This window comes from Rattus rattus, chromosome 3 (assembly GCF_011064425.1).
Source record: "Rattus rattus isolate New Zealand chromosome 3, Rrattus_CSIRO_v1, whole genome shotgun sequence".
NCBI classification, from domain to species: domain Eukaryota; kingdom Metazoa; phylum Chordata; class Mammalia; order Rodentia; family Muridae; genus Rattus; species Rattus rattus.
In genome coordinates this window covers 194,351,964-194,374,960 of record NC_046156.1, presented here as the reverse complement: position 1 = coordinate 194,374,960, position 22,997 = coordinate 194,351,964, and the positions used below count along the sequence as shown (strand labels likewise).

At 43.8% G+C, this 22,997-nt stretch overlaps 1 protein-coding gene and 1 pseudogene across 1 annotated transcript in view; one reads left to right on the top strand and one right to left on the bottom strand.

The window, feature by feature from the left end:
- The window catches only part of Mast4 (microtubule associated serine/threonine kinase family member 4), a 590,118-nt gene that overhangs the window by 175,697 nt on the left and 391,424 nt on the right, over positions 1-22,997 (bottom strand). The gene's annotated exons all lie outside the window — the stretch shown is intronic.
- LOC116897240 lies at positions 22,319-22,685 on the top strand (annotated as a pseudogene).

The window sequence follows — 22,997 nt, the reverse complement described above, 5'->3', positions numbered from 1 at the left end:
AGCAACAGTTTCCAGACCTCCCTGGTAAGTTTCCAGCCCCCACCCCTTGGTAATGGAATGTCTCTAGAAGTGGAGCAAGATAAAGATCACCTACCCCAGGATCCCCTAACTTGCTTTAAGTCAGGCCTCGAGCTCACTCGGGTGTCTCTCTATATTGGTAATGGGAGACCCCAGCACGCTGGACTTCTGCAGAATAAAACACTCTTTGTGTTTACATACGATTCGAGTCTGGGGTATCATTCTTTGGTGAATCATGGACCCTTACACACTGTTTCTCAAGGGCTGGGCTATACCATCACCTGTAACCCTAACTACAAATTGTTCTGTACAGATATTCCCCGGAAATGGCAACCACAATGTTGTTTTGAAAAGGTTGTTATGATCACTTCATTGTTGTTGTTGTTCACGACCACCTTGCAACCATGTTAGTTTCACAAGAGGCTGTAATGATCCACTTGTTAAGTTCTGCTTCTGTAACCCTGCCTATTTGTCTGCCAGAACCCTCATTTGGAAACCCCCTACCCATGATCCATGAAAGCCCTTATCTTGCCTACGCCCAATGCTTCCTTAGGGTGACGCAACCCCTGTACATAAATAAAAAAGTTTGCTTTAATTGCTTGTTTTAATTAATATGGCTGTGACTATTGGGTCATGGTCTTTGTCCCCACATCTTTAAAATGAACAATATTTAGGTATGATAAATATATGTGGGGGTTGGGGATTTAGCTCAGTGGTAGGGCGCTTGCCTAGCAAGCGCAAAGCCCTGGGTTTGGTCCCCAGCTCCGAAAAAAAAAAGAAAAAAAAAAATACATGTGAGAGTTATAATGCTACATCATATGTACAAAAGATCTTCAGAACCGCTTGTAATATTGTGTGTGTGTGTGTGTGTGTCTGTATGTGTGTGTCTGTCTGTGTCTGTGTGTATGTCTGTGTCTGTGTGTGTGTGTGTGTGTATGTGTGTCTGTGTCTGTGTGTGTCTGTGTATGTGTGTGTTGGTGTGTGTGTATGCGCGTGTGTGTGTTTGTGTGTGTGTGTCTGTATATGTGTGTGTGTTTGTGTGTGTACACACCCCAGGGTGACAATGAGCTTCAGTTCCTCCTAACTCTACATCCCCACAGCTAAGATCAGAGACATAAGTCACCACACCTGGTTTATGAGGTTCAGGAGATCAAACCCAGGAGTTCTTCTCATACGATAACCCAGCACCCTACCAACTAAGCGGTTCCAGTTCATAAGTTAGTTACTTTGAGTTGAAAAAAGAAAAGTCAAATTTCAGTTTCCAAAGTCAACACATGTGGCAGTTTTGTCCTCATGACTGTGACGGTTCAGGCTGCTCAGAATGTGAGGCAGCTCTGAAGAGTTGACAAAATTAAGGAAGAACACACACGCCCGGGCATTTTCATAAGATGTGATTGATGTTTTTTGACACACGAAATAAGATGCACGTGTGAAAGCTCTATGTGCTTGGAAAGTAAATACTAAACCTTCTTTTTAAAAAGAAGTCATATTCCTATTCCCAGGAATTTTATAATATAAAAAAGAAAAGAAAAGAAAAACCTCTGTCTTCCAGGCATAAACCCTTACCTGTCTGTCTGTGGCAACTGGGCATTTCTGGTGCTGAATAGCTTATGAATGTGCACAGTGCTTTGTTTTATGTTGAATATACGCACTGGCTATTTGCAGGGTAGGAGAGCCCTGCATTTACGCTAACTGTTTTGGATTCTAAGCCTGCTTCCCCACATTACATACTTTCTTCTTTCAGTGCCTAGAAACAGAAGACAGCAGCTAAGAAAATTATCCAGGGGAGCATAAGTAAAACCTGGTGGTCCTCACCGAAGCTACTGAGCGGCTGTCATTAAGCACAGGTAAGCTTGTTACCTGCAGGCTTTCCTGTCTTTCTATTATGGAGGCTATGATGAAAGGGACAGCATGGAGTTCGGGCGCCAAGAGTATAACTGTTCCTTGAGCAGATACATTGTCCCAGATTCTATAAAAGACTCCTAAGAAGCACCATAGTGATCACAACCTGGTTTCTAAAGAGATTGTCAGTTAATGACAGCTGTTGCTAGATAAAGCAACCGATAAGATAGCAAGTGGACGAAGGATGCATATTTAATTACTGGGAAATAAGGACTGTCCCCATTAGTGGCCCTCGGGAGATCAAGTACATTCAAAACTGCAGAGAATGCTAATAATATATAAAGGAAAGAAGTAGGAAAGCCAGCGACATGTGACGAGAAAGCTGAAGAGAAAGTGCGACTTAAAGTAAACACATTTTGTAGTATATACGATGATAAAAAAAAAAAAGAACAAAACAGGTCATTTATCAATTGATGATTGATTGGTTGATTGGTTGGCTTTTTTGAGACAGGGTTTTTCTGTGTAGACCTGGTTGTCCTGGAACTCACTCTGTAGATCAGGCTGACCTGGAACTCAGAGCTCCACCTGCCTCTGGCTCTCAAGTTAAACATGGTACTGTCTCTGCTCTCACCAGAGAGTAGCCATTATTTCATGTCTGAATGATCAGTCCCTTTCCTCCTCCCCAGACTCCCTGATACCACGTGAAACCGTTCCTTCCAACCTGTCCAGCCCCCACATCTGCCTGTGGTCCTATCACTTACTCAGGAAACAACGTTCAACTACTGTAGCGTTTCCCCCCGGGGTGGTTTCTATCTCGCACCACTAACTCACGCCAGGCTAAGGAAGCATTTAGGGCTCTTCTCTACCCCAAATGATTCGTGAATTTTGAGACTGGAGCTCAGAAGTCTTCATCACACCAAAACGTCAGGTGACTTCTGTACAGTGTGGAAGGCACGTCTCCAGAAAATTAAGATCAATTCTGAAGGATATTTTATTACGGCGTCCATCATCATCTTTCCTGCCTTGTCTCCGGTCGTGGGCCTTTGTGTGGTTTAGGCTTCAGTAATAAAACTCGCGCTTGTCAGAAATACCGCATTACTTCTGGATCCCCAGACACGATAAACCCGGCCATACAGTTTGCACGTCCTGTTCCTTGCTTCTAGAATTTCCACCCCCACTGCCTAGGAAACCTCCGTTCATCTTTCAAGTGTGAGCTGGAAGGTCACCCTCCAGCAAAGTTTGCTTGACTTTCTCCTGCACACATAAGTAGTTCTCCTGCAGGCTCCCCGATGAATTTATGCATCGCATGCCTCTTGTATAGCAATCATTCTTCTGCAGCAAGATGATGTGTTTACAGGTCTAATTCCCCACTAGGCTTTGAGCTCTCCAAGTACAAGGACAGATTCTGTTCGTCTGTATGCCTCAAGTACAAAGTAGATACTCAGGATGAATGGATGTACACATATTACTTTCTAAGGTTCAGGGAAAGGGGAAAAAAAAAAAACCAAACCTTTAATTTTCTATTTCTCCATCTGTTACATACAAGCCATAAAGGGACACTTCCAAACCCATGGTGCCTTTCGTCAACTGACTGAATGGTTTGTCTTTCTTTTATTTAAAAAAAAAAGTTTATTTTTCTTTTTAAAGGTAACACTTAGAAAAAAATGTGTTTTATGGATATGTACAGCCCTGGTGCCTGAGGAGGCCGGAAGAGGGTGTCTGATACCTGGGAACTAGAGTTGCAGATGGTGTGAGCCACTACATAAATTGAATTGAAGGGTCCTTTGAAAGAGTAGTCAGTGTCCTTAACCATTGAGCCATCTCTCTACCCCTATTTTTAATTTTTTTTATGTGCCTGAATGTCTGCACATGGATGCAGTACCTATGGAAGCCAGAGGAGGGCATTGGATCCCCTGGAAATGGAGTTACAGATGATGTGAGATACTTTGTGGGTGCAGAGAATCAAACCCAGGACCTCTGCAAAAGGAGGAAGTGCTCTTAACTGCTGAGCCATCTCTCCAGCTCCTGGATAACTGTCCTTTAAGCACTGTCATTATAGACATAACAAGTTCATAACAAGTAACAAAGGGGGCTTGGAGAGATGGCTCAGTGGTTAAGAGCACTGACTGCTCTTCCAGAGGTCCTGAGTTCAAATCCCAGCAACCACATGGTGGCTCACAACCATCTGTAAAGAGATCCGCTGCCCTCTTCTGCTGTGTCTGAAGACAGCTGCTGTGTACTTACATATAATAAATACATAACAAGGAACAAAAATGGTAATACAAATTTAAGTCTGTAACCCGTGGGTAGACATTAATGGTTTGCTTTTAAAAATGAATTCCAAACTTCTATTAGCTTTTAACTCTCTTCTACGATAAGAATGGCTGAAATATGGTTTGCTTTTATTTCTCCTGAAACAATGGATAAAAAAATGGAGCTTGGGCAGGGTGACCTTTTTCTGAGGTTGGAAACTCAATCTTGCTGGGAACACAATCATCATTGAGCACAACTCCAAAAGGGAACAGATGAGAATTCAAGGCGCTACCTCAGTAGTGCTCAAGGTTACAACCTGCTGGCTGCTACCTCACAGCCGGGACCTTCTGGGTCACACGGGTCTGTTTCCATTATAAATTCTTCCACTCCATTTAAGAGAAGCTGCAAAGGCAAGCAGGCAAGTTGCTTGACCCGAGTGCGTTCTGGCACTCGGCCACTCCCATGGGCATCCTCTCCTGTCACACTGTCTCTTCCAGCGAACGGCCATTCCTGCATTATCTTGTTCTGATTCTAAAATGAGCCAACAAAACCTACTTAAAGGTTTTGTTGCTGTTGTTTTTAAAGAAATGTACATTTTACTATATATATATATATATATATATATATATATATATATATCACACTAGGATGCTCAAGCAAATGAATAGTAACTCATAACATAAACTATCGACTCTTCCAATTTTCCTAGCTGATCTAAAAGGATCAGATCATGGCCCATGCATGGGTGACATTGGCAGTATCCTTGGTCTTTGTAGTGTAGAAGAACTTTCCCACTCAAAGCTGTTTCCTTTCCTCTTCTTTTTCTTTTTGAGGTGAAGCATTTTATTCAGATATATTCATACAAAACCAGTAATATTATCCTACACTAGAAAACTCTCAAGTTAGAAAAATGTCCATATAATTCATCAACAAAAATTTTCATAACAATTTTTGGCATTTCATTTTCTTTTCTTTCTTGGATATTTTATCTATTTACATTTCAGATGTTATCCCCATTCCTGGCTCTCCCCTCTCCCATCCCCTCTTCCCCTGAGTCTATGAGGATGCTCCTCCTCCCACCCACTCCATCCTGCCTCCCTGCCCTGGCATCCCCTACACTGGGGAAACCAGCCTTCACAGGACCAAGTGCTTCTCCTCCCATTGATGACCAACAAGGCCATCCTCTGTTAGTTGGAGCCATGGGTCCTTCCATGTGCATTCTTTGGTGGGTGGTTTAGTCCCTGGGAGCTCAGGGGGGGTCTGGTTGGTTGATATTGTTGTTTTTCCTATGGGGTTGCAAACCTACTCTTTTTTTTTTTAAGAACTCTTTCTTTTAAGATTTGTTTATTTTATTTATTAAGTACACTGTAGGTGTCTCCAGGGCATCGGATCCCATTACAGATGGTTGTGAGCCACTATGTGGTTGCTGGGAATTGAACTCAGGACTTCTGGAAGAGCATGTCAGTGCTCTTAACCACTGTGCCATTTCTCCAGCCCCCCACCCCACAGCTCCACCACTTAGTTTTAACTAATAAATGTTTCCCTTGATCACATTGAAGATGTGAACCAGACCCTGGGGTTACACTTTAGAATTGGAAGTTTGAGAGGACAAGTACAAGCTGTTGGTGATGGGGAAAGAAGTCCACTCATCACTGCAAAGTCTGAGTTCAGTGAGAGATGCTTCAGCGAGTTCAGAATCTGCATGAAAGCCCTGCAACAGGTGGCTCCGCCCTATCTCCCTGCCCTCTTCGCCCGAGGAAAGTCATGAGGATGCAGAACACAGAGGCTGCTCATCGCCGATGTAGACCCTGTGTTCTTTTCCTTTTCCTCAGCCATCGAGGGTAGAGGATCTATTTACTAACTACGAAGTCACCAAAACAAATAGCCCTTGTGAAGTAATACTGCACCATGGTGAACTGTTTCATGAAAAATCCAACAGGAAAGGATGGTGCTGTACTTGACAAGAAGAGTCTTAGGTACACATCAGAAAGGAACCGTGGGCCTCACAGACAACTCGAAATTTTAATTCTTTTACTGTGGATGCAGTTTTCATGGATCTTAAGACATTTTTAAGTCGTTTGCTAGCCAGGCATGGTGGCACGTGCCTTTCATCCTGGCACTCTAGAGGCAGAGGCAGGTGGATCTCAAGTGTAAACTTGGTCTACAGAGTAAGTTCCAGGACAGCTAGGACTACAATAGTTAGACTCTGTCTCCAAAAGAAAAAGGAAAGCTGTATTCTGGTGTTTAGCAAGTGAGACCATCAGTTAGCCTGAATATCAACTCGACTTTCTTGAAGCAGTTCCAAGTACTTTCAAATAACATTGCTTGATGTATAAAACCCATGGAAAAGTAAGCAGGCCCAGGCTCCCTCCAGGTGTGTGGGTAACCTTCATCTGTTCAAAGAAGCTAAGTTTTAATTCGCCGGAAATGAAAAGATAATCATCATGTATGACTTCGAATGGCATCAGGTCCCACTGTCAACGGTTCCTTCTGTCTATTTCCAAATAATAATTTCATTTCTTTAGACTACAGAATACCTGGCTTCAAAAGATCCATCCAGTAATTCTGTCACAGAACCGGCCTTTAAGCCACTTCGGTGAGCTGCCAGGGATCTGGAGAACACAGTATTAGTCCATGTTCCGCTGCTATGAGGAAACACTCAAGGGCAGACACGTTATGAAGGACAGAGGTTTGGTTGGCTCACTGTTCTGGAGGCCGCAAAGCATGGCATTGGTTTCTGTCCAGTTCAGTTCCTGCCACATCACAACACCACTCAAGGTACAGCAGCAGGAATATGTGCAGGAGATGAAACACCAAGTCAGGCAGGGCTTGCTCTCGCCATGACACATCCTCACGTGCACAAATGTGAGAACCATAGTCACGCTTCCTGGTGGCCTCTGAGGGGTCCCCACATCTCTTAGCATTATCACTATAAGGCCCAAGCTTCCAACATGTGTCTCTTTTGGGACAGACTCAGCTCTGTCTACTGAAAAGGGGGCGCTACTCATTACTTTTAGTTTTACTAGAGAGCAAGGCCACGTGTGTGCAGCAGAGGCTGGCCCAGCCCCCAGATCAGAAAATCCCTCAGATGTGCTTCAGAGAGAAGTGAAGGAGATTCTGAGTGGACCAGATCCCCATCCATCTGGATGTCACCAAAGGGCGGCACTATAACTATGCAATTAAGCACAGTTTTGAGAAAGGTCAAAGTGACATTGTATAAATTTAAGCGATGCCATAAATTCCTGGATTCTTTTCAGTGTGATATACTCAAGGGAAGTAAACAAATAAAAAAGTAGAAACAATGAAAAAATGAATAGAAAGAGTACACATGCCAAAAAGAAAAAGAAAAAAAGGACAACCAGTTTTAACTTTTTCTCCTTAAAAAAAAAAATTATTATGGCTGGAGAGATGGCTTAGCGGTTAAAAGCACTGAGCTCTTCCCGAGGCCCCGAGTTCAATTCCCACCAACCACATGGTGGCTCACAACCATCTGTAATGAGATCTGTTGCCCTCTTCTGGTGTGTCTGAAGAGAGCAACAGTGTACTCACATACATAAAATTAATTTTAATATTAACTATGTGTGTACAAGGGTCTTTATGTGGGCTTGTGCAAGTAAATGAAGACACCATTAGAGGCCAGAAGAAGCTGTCAGCTACTTGGTACGGATGCTGGAACCCAAACCTACAAGAGCCTCTACAAGAGCATCGTGGTCTCATAACTGCTGAACCATCATCTCTACAAAATGTTAATAACCGTACAATAAGCATCAGAAGACCATGTCAGTCCTGAGGTCTTGCTAACATCACTCTCCCAAACCATAGGCACTGGGGACAAACCAGGGCTCAGTTGCTTGAGTGAGGAGGTGAAGTTAGTCCCTGAATCTCAGAGCTACATTTTTGGGGCCACTGAAAGAAATCTGAACCCTATTCATTCATTCATTCATTCATTCATTCATTCATTCACTTATTATCTGTCTGTCTATCTATCTATCTATCTATCTATCTATCTATCTATCTATCTATCTATCTATCTATCTATCTCCAATGGATCAACCTTTCAGAGTAGAACGAACTTTGTAAAATGTCGTTCGTTTTCCAATTGACATCTAGTCAATTTATCAGATTTCAAAATAAAAAAAAAAGTTCCGGAACGCATTTCTATCTGAAAGTCTCCAAGTCCTGCTCAGTAACTTTTGGGAAGGTCTCACGGAGAGATGCAGTGTGGGGAGCTAACAGGGCAGCTCAGCACGGAGCAGTTGCTGGTCTTGAGAGGGCCCCAGTTCAGTTTCTAGCACGGACATGGTGGCTCATCCTTACCTACGTGAGTGGCACGCATAAAATACAGTCAGAGACAACACACATACACAGGAAATGGATATTTTTAAGAAATAGGATGAAGTAAATGTGGCCAGTCACACTTACCAGCAACTGAAATGAAATGGTATAGAATGGCCATATGGCTCTTGAAATTTAAATGTGAAACCGACATAATAAACAGAAAAACAGATTTCAAAAAAGAAAAAAAAAAATCCAAAAATCTCGATAGCTTCTACGGGCCTATGCAATTATTTCAAAAGAGGTCATTATTTTACTTCTTCGATCAAAGAGAATAGCCGTGAACAAAAATCTAGCTGCCCTCCGTACATTCTTGTTTATGAGACAATCCTCCAGAGAGATGTCAACAATCAGCAGATTGTAAATCTCAACTTAACTTTCTGTGTCTCTGCAGCAGGGCTGACTGTAGCAAGAATCAAACTACAAAGGCAAAATTCTTACCCAGTTTCACATGCATGCAGTCTCCAAATATCCTGGCATGGATCAAAGATTTTTTTTTAATTGATAAAAGTAAGGCATAAAAAATATTTAAAATAGATGTAATAGAGCCTAGAAACTCCTTTTATCTTAACCAAAATCACCTATCATGTCAATTTATTTATTTAAAAAAAAAACTTATTTGCCCCCTTGGTTGAAAAAAATTGGTTTAGTTTTTTTGTTTTGTTTTGTTTTGTTTTTATTGTATGTTTGGGAAGTCCCTGAAAAAAAAAAACCTTATTAAAAACTGAATTTATTTTATTAAGGAAACTGGCTTTAGAAGGCCGGTGAGGGAAATAAACAATGCTCCCCATATGAAACGAGATGTTCTCAGAGCTAGGGCCGTGTATCCATGGGGGAAGGTTAAACCTCCACTCCCATAGAGCACAGCCTCTGACACCTGTGCTGAGTCAGATACCACAGGCTGCCCAATTGGTGACATCCATTCTGGGCTGCCACAAGTTTCACTGAAATAGTGAGAACTCCAACTGATCAGCGATAAGCAGGTCTCCCACATGCTCCCCAACGTTTCCAGGTCTGAAAGATGACAGCTGACTTTCTACACGGGCAATAAGGAGCTGGGAGCTCTGATCGAGGCAGCGTAGAAGTGCTACAGAGAAGATGAGAGAAGGTACAACATGGATCCGTTTAAAAGCATGGAGGGCCTACAGTACCGACCTCTGGCAGCCTCTCTTGACAATGCTGTCAGACATCTCACAGTAGCCGGCATCCCGCATCAAACAGGTCTTCTTGCTCCCCGCAAAGCATGCTATATTTAATAGTTTTGCTTTGCATCTCACCAGCCCTCACACATCCTCGGAAGGCTGCAGAGATGTAAGATGAAAACTGTTTGCAAATGTAACACTTCTGTGGATGTTAATGTCTCTTTATGCTTGAGGAACTGGTGTGAAGAGAGGCGGTGTTGGAGGGTAGCAAGGACACAGATGCTGGAGCCCTTGCTTGGATTCATGACAACAGTGGCAGGCCTCAGGAATCTAGTGACTTTGGGCAAGTTGTTTAACCCCTAAGGACCCAACGTTCCTGTTCTAAAAAATAGGAGTAATTGTACTTACCTCACAGGCTGCAGCTAGGGTTATATTACTACATTAACCACTTAGAATAGTGCTTAATGTTCTAGAAGGAGTCACAAGACACCTAGCAGACCAAAGGGCTCTAAAAGGATTACCAGCAAAGACAGGTCGCTGTGGTGGTTTGACTAAGAAGGACCCCTATAGGCTCCTATATTTCAATGTATTTACCAGTTGGTGGAACTGTTTGGGAAGGATTAGGAGGTGTGGCCTTGTTGGAGGAGGTGAGCCACTGGGGGGCTGGTTTTGATGATTCAAAACTCCTCTCCATCCCCAGTAAGCTAGCACCTCTCCTGCTTCTCCTAGTTAATATTTTCAAATGATGATGTAAGCGCTTAGCTATTACTCCAGCACCAAGCTTGCCCCTATTGTACTGTGCTCCGCTCTATGATGGACACAGACTCATGCACTCTGGAAGCATAAGCCTCAGTGAACTCTTCTGTAAGTTGCTTTAGTCATGGCATCTTATCACAGTGGGGGAGAAGCCTCTTAGGAGCTGTCTTGAAGGAAATAGGTAGACCATCAATTCCACACCCTAGGCCAATATCTTTAATTATACTCCATCCTCTCCATTATTCTCCTCAGGAAAGATACAGAGGTGCCCCCAAGGCAAAGGACAAGCTCTTCATTGATGGAAAGGTCAAGTCCTTCCCCAGAAAAAAAACAAAAAACAAAAAACAAAAACACTAGAGTCACTTCCCTCTAGTGGCTGGGGTAAACAAGTACACCACCACCAACCTACTGCTTCTTGAGAGGTGTTGTAATTGAAGTAACTCAAGAGGATGGCAAATTAAAATGAAAGTCAATGTCAAGCCAGTGGGAGCAAAGAGAAACAAAGCATTGGGTTTTTGAAAAAATAAAGCAGTATTAAACATGTCCACAGTGCCCCGTATTATGAACCTCATTGTCCCAGAAAGAACAGCCTTAATTAAATGCAACCTCATTGTAAGTTCTTAATACTTAACTTCAATGTCCTCCAAGCACAGGCAAGTAATCCACATGATAAATAGCTTTTTGCTTCCCTAAGTTTTTGTAATGGATGAGGCTCATTAGTTTACATAATCATCCCTAAAACTAGGACAGCGCGCCTACTGTCACTCCGCAGTGAAATATTAATCCTACCAAGCCAAATATTTGACATGATCTGCTGGGCTTGAGCGTTTTCCTTAAACCATTAACTTCTTAGAGGTATGAGGTGGCAAACGAGAAAGAGAGGGAGAAAGGAAGAAAGACATTGCCATTACGTTTTCCACTACAGTTTTGTTATGTAAGGAATTTATTACAAAGAGAGTTGGGTTTCCTTTAAGAGTTATTGAAATTGTTTTTTTTTTTTTTTTTTTTTTTAGCAGTTCATGTCCTAAACCATTTCAGCCACACCAGTGTCTGGCTCCTCTAGAAGGTTCTGATTTGAAAAGCATATGGTACCCGATTCACCAGGGTGCATTATACTCAAGGAAGGAGGAAGTAAGACCCACTAGATTCATTGCAAGAGTGCGACTACTCACTGCCCACTTGTAAAGTCACGCAAGGGCAAACACGTCACCTTCAAGATGAAGAAGGTCTTGTTTCTCTTGCTTCTTTCACATGAACTTCACATCTGTGTACCTTTTACTTTTAAAAAGGGAACCCACCCCCAATTTCTGAGCTAAAATGTGCCCAATAGGGAGAATATTTTATTCGTTCATGTTATTTAGCGTGCTATGATCCTTAGGGAACGTTTGCTGTCATACAGTGCCATGAGAGATAGAATAGCTCCATAACGTTCCATGCCCATTTCAGACACTGAGAGGTGCACAAGAGTACACATACACACAGGCAGATTTTACTAGAATGAAATAGAGACAGTATTGGAAAGGGAAGAACGTGACATTTGATTTGATGTGGTGACAATTCACCTCAGGGATGATGATCTTTAGCATTGGTACCCAGAGCAGAAATACTAAATTGGCCATTCTTCAATGTTATACTTTTCCTTCAGCAATAAAGATTAATTAGGTGCCCATTTAAAGCCCAGGGTTCTCTATCGCCTGCAGCATAAAGCCCCTGCCCAGTCTGTTTCCCTTTCTAGCCTGAGCTAGAAGTACTTCATCTCCATACCAGATGCTCCTAAGGGCACTGGCTTCCTAGGCTGTGCCCACAGCTGTGCTCACATCTGTCCCCAATCTGCCCTCTGCTCCCCCTCCAGTACCTCGTCTCTTCCTCATCAGCAATTCTCACCCTTCTCCATCCTGTGGAAACCGAATCTGACAGAATCTATTCTCTTTCTCTCCTGGTCTGTTATTATATTAGAGCTAACTGCTTTCCTGTTTGTCTTCCTTGAGGGAAGGTCATGGGCAGCCTGGGCTCTACTGTTGGGTCATTATTGACAATATGTGTCGGTAAGAGGAATAAGCAGTTCAACAATATATGTCTACACATAGGTGACTTCAAATCTTTTTCAGAAGCAGGGAGGATACAGAGAATAAGGAGGCTGGGGCTCTCCCAGCTCCTGCATAGCCCATTGGAGTCTTTGCTTCCATGCTTAAAACATTTTTTCCTACTTCAATGATGAAGGAAAAGTAGCTTCAAATTTGGAAACCCATTCTGCCTTCGTTCCACCATCCCCTAATCTCTTATTGCACACATTATTGTCTTGTATCAGCTGTCCACATCTTGACCAAGCAGGGCCTGCTCTCTTGCCTATTCTAAAGGCCCCTTAACGACTACATAACCACACCCAACGCAATTATAGGAAGGCAAAGAAATAAGTTGCAAAACCATTCCAGGCCCACTGCTCACCTAAGGCTGGCATAGAAGACTAACCTGGTTTGGCAACTGGGACAGGCAAGCACGCACAGGCCACACCCCAGGGATTCTCGATGGACGAGAGAATTTCCATTTTCCCAGGGGACAAATCAGCATCCCTCTAGGATGCTGATATCAAGAGGACTACTGCCTTTCTGATAGAAGCCTTTCTCTTAGCGTTTTTTATCATTCCCTTCTCAACTCTGCCCATGTACAAAACTCCAACTTTCTTTGGCTTTAAATTCACTTGCCTGGTCATCTTTGTACCCTGCCCAGGTCTTTTTCCAGCTCCCATGCATGGTGTGTCTGTGCACAGAGACTCCGAATCTGTCTTGTGGCCACTTCATCCAACCCCTGGGCCAGGAGTTTCAACTCTACTCTAGCCCTACCTTTCCCAGGAACCCAAAACCTGTCACAGCACTCTCTACTGAAGCTGCCAATTAACACCAACAAAACCATGCTCCAGGTTCCCTTCACGAGTCTCCTCCTCACCAGATTTCCTGACCTCATCAAGAGAACCAACATCTTCAAGAACTCTAGCAATAAGAATCTGGTTCCTTTCCTCAGGGCCCTCCAACACACAAGCATGAGTCCTTCACATATTTACAATATAGCCTGAGTCCTTCTGCATCTCCCATTTCATCTAAGCAGTGTGAATTCTCACCTACACCACTTCCCTAACTCATCTTGTCCTCTATAGAGCAGGCAGAGGAAACTTTCCAAAGGCAAAGCAGAGAGCATCATTCCCCTATGTTAGAAAGCCAGGCACTTCCTACCAAGCTTAAGGGAAAACTCAACTGGCTTCTTCAGACTTACAGCTTGGCCCTGCAGGTCCTTCTCCTCCACCCTCTCAGGAAGCTGCATCCACAGCATCCTTCCCTGCGCTGCTTGTAGCATGAGGCTAGTTCTCTGTTGGTCTTCTCAACAGTCAGTTCGAGCTCACACACCTCTCATTCTCAGAAACTGGAATCTCTCTCGCTGCTGGATTTTCCTCACATCACTTGTCTCTGACATATTTATGGTACATCATGAACCTCAGGCTCTGTACTCACTACGACGTCAGTTTCTTAGGAGCACAGACCTTCTCTGTTCCATTTGTTAAGGACCGTTGATGGCCAGGAGATCCTCAGCATCACCTCTTGAGATGAAGGTTGTATGCCCATCAGGCTACATTCACAGCTGAAGATGTATGGTCCAGGACTCCTCTCCTACTTCTTCATTGTGTCTATGCACACACTCACACACACACTCTCACACTTAGACACTTACACACACATACATGCACATATATAAACAAATGACCATAAGTATGAACAAATATATGTATGTATTTGAATTATATTTTCCATGAACACCTCCACTAGCTGATTATAGGAGATAATCTTTGTATTTACTTGGAATTTCCACGTTGCATAATATTTCATAGTAGGCATGCAATAAAAATATTCCCTCTGCCAAGGATTCACACAGTATGTCGCAAGAGAAGTATTAGAAGCTTCCCTGTCCTTTTCATTGGCGTTATAATGACTACGCACTCATCGTCTTCTCTGTACCTGACATCCCTCACGTCTGTTACACTGGTGCAAAGTTGGGGACCAAGGGCTGGTGAGATGGCTGGGGAGGGGAAGGCACACACTACCAAGTCTGATACAAAGAGTTCGATCCCAAGGACACACAAGGTGGAGAAAGCTGACTTATGCAAGCTGGTCTTTGTCTCTGTCTCTGTCTCTCTCTCATAAACACACACACACACACACACACACACACACACACACACACACACACACACACACACACACACACTGCAAAAAACAGGACTCAGAGGGGCTCTGTAAATGGACCCAAGACTCTGAAAACTTTGAAAACAAATACTAAAGCAGCAAGTAGCAAAACCGCACCGCATGTGTGGAAGAAACAGAATGATGCGGGGAAGGGCTGAAGCCAGGCGATGCTGCGTCTTTGCACTAAGTGTCTGTGTGCACCCAGTGCTACCCCCAAGGGCCAAAAAGAAGGCTAAAGGAGATGAAGGCAAGGTGTAGGACAAGATACATACAAGATCTGAAGGTTTGTCTTCTAATCATGCTCCCCCAAAGCCAAAGCCCAGGCCTGGAGAGAGAGAGAGAGAGAGAGAGAGAGAGAGAGAGAGAGAGAGAGAGAGAGAGAGAGAGAGAATATGGATGCTTCAAGGACAGCAAGAACCCTGTAGAAAACAGTGGGCTAAGGCAATGGTTCAGCAACCTGGTGGCTCACATGGTGGTCTGTAATTCTGGTTCCAGAAGATCCACTGTCCTTATCTTCATGGACACTTTCCGCATATGTGCACAGACACATACACAGGCAAAACAGGTATACATATAAAACAAGAATAAATTAAAAACAAAACGGTGATGCCAGACAGAGCAGGCACAGGAAGCTGAAGATACTCAAGGCAGCCTGTGCGCTTTTGATGAGTGTGGATGTCTGGGGTATGTAGAGTTTAGAATACCGGTTTTCATCCAGTTTTATAAAAATGTAGGATTTTGTTTGTGTTCTTTAAAGCTACATTGTTAGCATACAGAATACATCAGTGGTCTTTAGGGAAGAGACATATCTCACTAAAGGAATGTCTCCCCGGGCTGGAGAGATGACTCAGCAGTTAAGAGCACTGGCTGCTCTTCTACAGGACCTGGGTTCAATTCCCAGCAACCACATGGTGGCTCACAACTGTCTGTAACTCCAGTTCTAGGGAATCCCACATCCCTACACTTCGAATGCAGGCAAATACCAATGCGCATGTGATAAAAATAAATTATTAAAAAAAGAATGTCTCCCGAGCTGAATTGATGTGAGAAAAAAAAATACCCTTTTCTTCCAGTTGGAGATCCTTCCTGATTGCTAGGGACTCCCCTGGTGTTGACACGCAAGGCTATCACGCCTCGTATGTGAGAAAACTCACATCGTCTTCCTCATCTACCACCAACACGGACTTTCCTCCCTGAAAACTTTGAAGACCTTCTGGGACTCACCCTCTAAACCTGATTCTGTCAGGTGCCCTGGTCTCTGCGGTGACGACCCTGAGATGGTATCCCTCAAAAGAGCAGCGGTTCCTTTTCTAAAAGGTTGAGGCTCTTCAAGTGGACCAGTCTGCCAATTTCATTCCACGTCAGGAATCGGCTTGTGAAAAGCTGTTAAACAACGTTCTCATGCGACATCGGCCTTCGCCCTAAATGTTCCCCGTACAAAGCATTGCACAGAGATAGCCGTTGAAGTAATTTTGTGGGAGATTTCTGCCTCTCTCTGGCCCACATAGCTCCTGAATAAAAGACACGGAAGCCTGGCATTTTTGTGAACAAGCTGTGAGCCTAGACTAGGCAGGTTCTGATCTACTCTAATCTACATCCCAGCCACAGGCCCCATGGTACTTGCTTTTGAGTCTCCCACGGCTTGCTCTGTTCCATGGGTGTCCTCAGGATGCGCTTTTCTTGGCCTTGTGCTCTTGGTCTATCCTTCCTCATGGTGATCTTCTTTCCCTCTTCTTCCTCCTCTCTTGTGGTCCCCTTGGGATCCCTCAACCTGACTGAAATAAAATTCTGCCTTCCTGTCCTCTCTGCCTAGTCATAGGTCCAGCCTTTTATTAGTCAATCAGGAATTATTGGGGAGCGTTCTTTAGATCATATTGGTTAATACACTATCCCAAGTGTTAGGTTGCAGTCTGGACAGGGGCACAGAACTCAGTGTCTGAATAGACAGCAGAGAAACTATCCCCCAGGCTGGAGAGATGGCTCAGTGGTTAAGAGCACTGACTGCTCTTCCAGAGGTCCTGAGTTCAAATCCCAGCAACCACATGGTGGCTCACAACCATCTGTAATGGGATCTGGTGCCCTCTTCTGGTGTGTCTGAGGACAGCTACAGTGTACTTATAATAAATAAATAAATAAATAAATAAATAAATAAATAAATAAATCTTTTTTTAAAAAAAATACTAACCCCAACAGATATTACTGGGTTTTACAGTAGTGAGGCCATACAAGAAGGGAGGTTGGAAGTTAATGACTATGTCCTGACTGAAAAGCAATGATTATTAGGGAAAGTACCTTTAAGAAACCTCTGGTGGTGGCACAGGAGGCAGAAGCTGGAGTTTGAGGTCAGAGGGGGCTACAGAATGAGTTCCAGGACAGATAAGGCTTGAAAAACAAAAATAAGCAAAGAAACCTAGATACAGATTGTCTCAGAAAAAAAAATGTTTCTTACGAAGGGAAGGTTGTTCAAAAGGTTAGAGTGAGGGGACTGGATTGCTAAGTAACCTTCAGTTCAACTCTAATACAGCCTCATTTTTAAAAAAAATGATTTATTTGTTATATATAAGTACACTGTAGCTATCTTCAGACACACCAGAAGAGGACATCAGATCTCATCACAGATGGTTGTGAGCCACTATGTAGTTGCTGGGATTTGAACTCAGGACCTCTGGAAAAGCAGTCAGTGCTCTTAACCACTGAACCATCTCTCCATAATACAGCCTCTTAAATTCCAGCTTCTGTCAAAGGCAGGGCAAGAAGGTCCAGTCATATATGGCTAGGTGCAAGCCTGGAGAAAAAGGACCTCAGAGCTGAGTGACTGACAGTGACTAAGACCTCCCAGGCAGCATCTATACCTTAGGTTGTTACCAGGGATCTTATCCACGAGTTATTAACCACAGACATTTTTCCAAGTCTGTTTACTAAAGATGCTACATGCAGGTGTGTAGAGCACATGACAAATTGATTAGTAACTGAAGGACTGGACCATTGAACTATGTCTCCTTCCCATGCAATGATACCCAGTCTCACGGTCAAAGCAAAACTTATCACTGAGAACATTAAAGAAAAATGCTATATAAATGCTATGTGTTCAAACAAAAGCCACAAATCTCTGATGAATGGGACAGCACTCCTAAATTCATATTTTCCTGTACTTTAGATTGGCATTGAAATGAAATCTAACTAGACAGTGAGCTCAGTACACTCAGGCAAATTCATCGCCAGTGAAAGGGCACGGGGCTCCAACAGAGGTTGTAGGTAGGCAACCTCCTTTGAACAAATTGCAGATAGGCGCTTTAATGACGGAGAAAATGTGAGCTAACATAACTGCAGTCAAATCAGTTCCTACAGGAGGCGAAGCGCATTAACTCAAGTGATGATATCGGCCACCAAAATACCAGCCGGGGAGAACAAGAGGCTGTCAAAGAAAGACGCTGCTGCCTTGCCAACACAGCCCAGGGACAGGCTTCACTGCAATATGACAGTCTCAAGGGAGCACAGGTTTTCTTTCTAAATGTCAGCTCTCTAAGTGATTTTTATTGATGTCTTTTTCTTCTTCTTTTTTTTTCTTCTTGACTCTCTAGTTATCCCTGACTACCAACAGGAGATCCCACTTGCTTATCATGATGGCTCACCTTGATAAATAATAGAAATTTCCCATCAGCCTCAGCTACACTTTCATGGCTACGTAATATGGGCAACAGTGTCCAGACCAATTCGTATCACTCAAGTGCCTTGCTAAACAATCCTTCAGGCAAGGGGGATCCTTTACTGGGTCCTCAGTAGAATCGGTTTTAGTGTCCCAGCATAAAAGAGGCCAGAGCGTGCTTTCACAAATACCTATCCAACAGTTCAGAATGGAAAGTGGCTGACGGTGAGAAGAGAAAGAATGTCTCGCCAACTGTGGTGGTTTGAACATTATTGGCTCATGGGAAGTACTATTATAAGGCGGTGTGGTCTTGGAGGAAGTGTATCACTATGGGGGTGCTTTGAGGTCCTATGCTCAAGCTCCATCCAGTGCAGAAGAGCCCCTTCTCCTGGCTGCCTGCCTGTAGAAGACGGTCTCTTCCCGGCTGCCTTTGGATCAATATGTAGAACTCTCAGCTCCCCCAGCACCATGTCTGCCTGCACACTGCCAGGCTTCCCACCGTGAAGATAATGGACCGAACCTCTGAAACTATAAGCCAGCCCCAGTGAAATGTTTTCCTTTGTAAGAACCGCCTTGATGTCTGTTCACAGCAATAAAACCCTAACCAAGATACCAACCAGAGGCTAAGAGTGTGCAAGGTCACAGAAGAGACCAGACTCTGGCCTTGCCATTCCCCACTTTAAAAACTCTTTTTGCAAGTCATTTTCCTCCTTTTGAAAGCAGCTTCCTCTTCTCTATGATGGAGATACTCCTGTTACGTGACTCTACCTGTTCTGTCCTCTTGAAGTTGAGACCTCAAATCGCTTCGAGGGCTGCCTCAAACACCACAAACAAACAACTGGGTGGAGTTCAAATAAACAAACAGTAAGAAACAACCTTGTTGGGCTTTCCTGGGATTTGCATTAGAACTAGTATGTGGGGAGAGTCTCTGAACTGGAGAGCACTTCACAATTACGGAGCCAAATTGACTTTGGCAGAGCCCTGGAGTGCATCGTGCCTCTCTGGGAGCGGTGCCACTCGGCAGTGCCCAGAATCTAAGTGGGTCAGAGAGTCTCTCTGGAGAACTGAAACCCCAGATTTCAATAGGGAGAAAAAAAATTAAGCCTGGCCCAAGTCTGCATTTCCTCTTAACCACATGAATTAATTCATGGCATGATAGGCATATGCCCTTTACACATAGTGATGTGGGAATGACTTCTAGAACATTCTCTGGACATCTCTGAAAAATATAACGGGACTTTTATCACAGGTAAAATTCCTCAGGTTCCTAGTGGGCATCTCAGTGCTGAAGACAGTGTACAGAGTGAATGCTACACGGGTATGTGAAGAGTCACTCTCTCCCTGCCATTGCCACAGGAAATATTTCTGGGTTAAAAAAAAAAGAAACAAACAACTAGTTTTTAGCCCCTCAGTCCAAAATGGAGCCTCAGAACCCTTCTCAACACAGAGTCCCCAGTGGATCCCTCAAAGAGGCAATCAAAGAGAAGCATCTAACACCAGTGTCCTTAGAATGAAGAGAAACTTATGTACACTCCTGTGTCTTTCCAAAACATTTTTCTACTTTCAAAGGATAAACACTATTACATAGTTTTATTTCTCAAATCAATATACTCCACTCTTCCCTTACATTTTATGCATAGCTCACACTAAGAAGCTTAAAAATAATCAGTGTTCACAAGCCCTACATTCTGTTATAAGGTATACGGAAAGACAACGGATTCCAACCTTTGGTGTAAGGAATTTTAGAACCAAAGAACATCCCCCATGCTCGTGCGCACAGATCGTGAGTGTCAGCCAAGTGCTATTTAGTGCAGGCTGTCATTTTTTGAGAAACTACAAAACGGTACCACCATGCCAACAGCCTGGCCAAAAGACACCCTACACTCCATCTCCTTGTGTGTGAAGACGGTGCTGTCTGTAGAATTCCCTGGGTTGAGGCAGACGCTTCTCCTCAACTCACCTGAAGAGCCTTCGTGGTGGAACCGTGGGCTACTCAAAGCTTAGAAAATGCGTGCTAAGAAATTGCTATGCGGAAGACACAGCAAAGCGTGATGTGTATAGAATCCTCGACGTTCTAGCAGGTCACTGGGGAAAAGCAGTGTCTTTAGACATGAATACAGGACTTAGACTTTTCAATGTGCCACTGTAGCAAGGACTATGTTACATGACACTGTCATGTTTTCTGATGACTGCCTGGGGCCATTCATCATTAACTTAAACATTTCTCAGAAATGAAGAAAAGACACAGAGAAGGCCTGGTGTGGTGGTATGTGTCTGTAATCCCAGTACTTGGGAGGCAGAGGCCGGCAGAAGTCCAACGTTACTCTGTCCGACATAGTGAGTTCTAGGCCATCCAGAGCTGTGCACTGAGACCCTATCTTTAAAAAGGAGAAAGTAGCAGGGCCCTGAAATCAAAACGTTTTCTTTCATTGGAGAGATCAATTATGCTTTGCTGTAGCCCTAAACAACAGAGACTCTCAGTGAAATACTGACATTAGGAATCTTACTCAACTGTCAAAATATATCCTGGATACAAATCTGAGTTTTTGCACACCTTCATCTTAACTAAATTAATCTTTTCTATATAAATATTTATTTCTGTGGGTCCAAGATTTAAATATAACTCAGTCATCTATTGTGATGGAGCTGGCTATGGCTACCAGGGTAGCCTTGGCACACAGGACATTGACCTGTGCCAGATGGGTCTATGTGAAGTGCTTGACAGCTAGTCAGTTATTTACATCTGGCTGTCCAGATGTGATTCAGAAGTGATGAAACCAATTTTTTTGTATCTAAATAGAATTTCACACCCAGCCAAGTGTCTTGAAATTAGGAGAGCATTTTTCTCCTCAAATGACTTCAACACACACACACACACACACACACACACACACACACCCCTCACCACCATCACAGTGCATGACAATGATTTATCCTCGACAAATTAAAGAGGACAACACTCCACAGAGTATGCTGTACAATGCATAACAAATGCCTATATTCATATTCTGTAGGCTGTCCTGAGCTGAATGCGGTCTAAATATACACATTCTCACACTCTTCATGGCTTTGCATGCTGCGGGGGTTAGCTGAGTTTTTAACAACTGTTTCTCACGAAGCCGGAAGACATTCTTCGGCCTTGTCTGCAGTGCGCTCGCCAAATGAGTAGATTACTGCCGGGAAGTCCAGTATCTCAGGTATGGAAATCAAATCAACCAGGTGTATTAGCAACTCTAAAAGCCACAGGACCCAGTAGTTCAATGGTAGAATAGTTTAACAGCTCAATCTTAAGAGGAGGGAATACAAATACTTATAGCCCTGGACCCCCAACTGGGAATCCTTTTCTTGTTGTGGGATGTGTCCAGGGGAGTCGAGAAGGTAGAGGCAACCCCTGGAGCTCTGGCCATCTGAATCCTTCGTTAAGTCAGAGCATTGGGCTTACTTCCCTGCTGATTTCAGCTAATACCTGTTCCTGCCCGACCCCTTCCTACTCCAAATCTAAACCATGGAACAATGGAGTAGCAGAGTCTTGTAGAGCATCTGCCTTTTGACTCGTAATTTGAAATGGGCCAGCAGATCTCCACTGAGGCCTCCCTATCTTCCTTTGTCTTAGAGTATCACCCCACCAAGCCGTTGTGCCAGAACATTTCAATTTGGTCTGCCCAGCGATCACAGGACTCGAGTCACTCAAAGCAACGCCAGCATCTATCTTCAAAGCTGATTTCTATCTCTTCCGCCTGCATGTCACCATTCTCCCAGGCTGTGATGCCATGTCTCCGTGGGGTCAGTTAACTTCCCCTAAAGAATTGATTTCACAGGGCACGGGAACCTCAGCGTGGCTGGGGACTAAACCCTTCCCGTCTCTGTATGCACCCAGAGCTAAGGCTGTCCCACAGCTCTTTGGACCCAAAACCTGCTTGCAGAGAGCTGGCCTGTCAGGAGCGCTCTCACTCCTAAGCCCACAGGTGAGACCCTGCTTTGTCTCCATTGACTATCCAAAGAGAGACCCGCAGGGAACCACAGGGCAGCCTGGGACGGGAAAAAAAAAAAAAAAAAAAAAAAAAAAAAAACCCTCAGCTGTGAACAACACAGCAATGGTCAAGATTAAGGCTCGGGACCAGCGTGGCAAGAAGAAGGAGGAACTGTTGAAACAACTGGATGATCTGAAGGTGGAACTGTCCCAGCTTCCCGGGGCCAAAGTGACAGGCAGCGCCACATCCAAGCTCTCCAAGATATGAGTTGTACGCAAATCCATCACCCGTGTCCTCTCTGTCATTAATCAGACCAAAAAGGAAAACCTCAGGAAATTCTACAAGGGAAAGAAGTTCAAGCCCCTGGACCTGCGACCCAAGAAGACAAGAGCCATGCGGCGCCGGCTCACCAAGCAGGAAACTGAAGACCAAGAAGTAGCAGCTAAAGGAGCGGCTGTACCCACTGCCCAAGTACACAGTCAAGGCCTGAGATGACGACAGTGACAATAAAGTGCAAGACTGACGAAAAAAAAAACCCAGACAGTATATAGTTTAATCTCACTCTTCATTTTCTATGAAGATCCCTTTTATTTGCTTGTAGCATTATACAAATTCTTCAAGATAGGGCTCGTTCTCTATCCCTGAACATGTGCCAGCAATCCTTTCATATCTGTTCTTCCATTCACCCCCAAGGATGCTCTCTCCTCCTTTCTACACACTCCCTAGACATCCTCCATAGATAGGGTCAAATCCAGCTCCTGAATTAGATATCCTCTGGTGACACCACTCATGTGACGTTCAT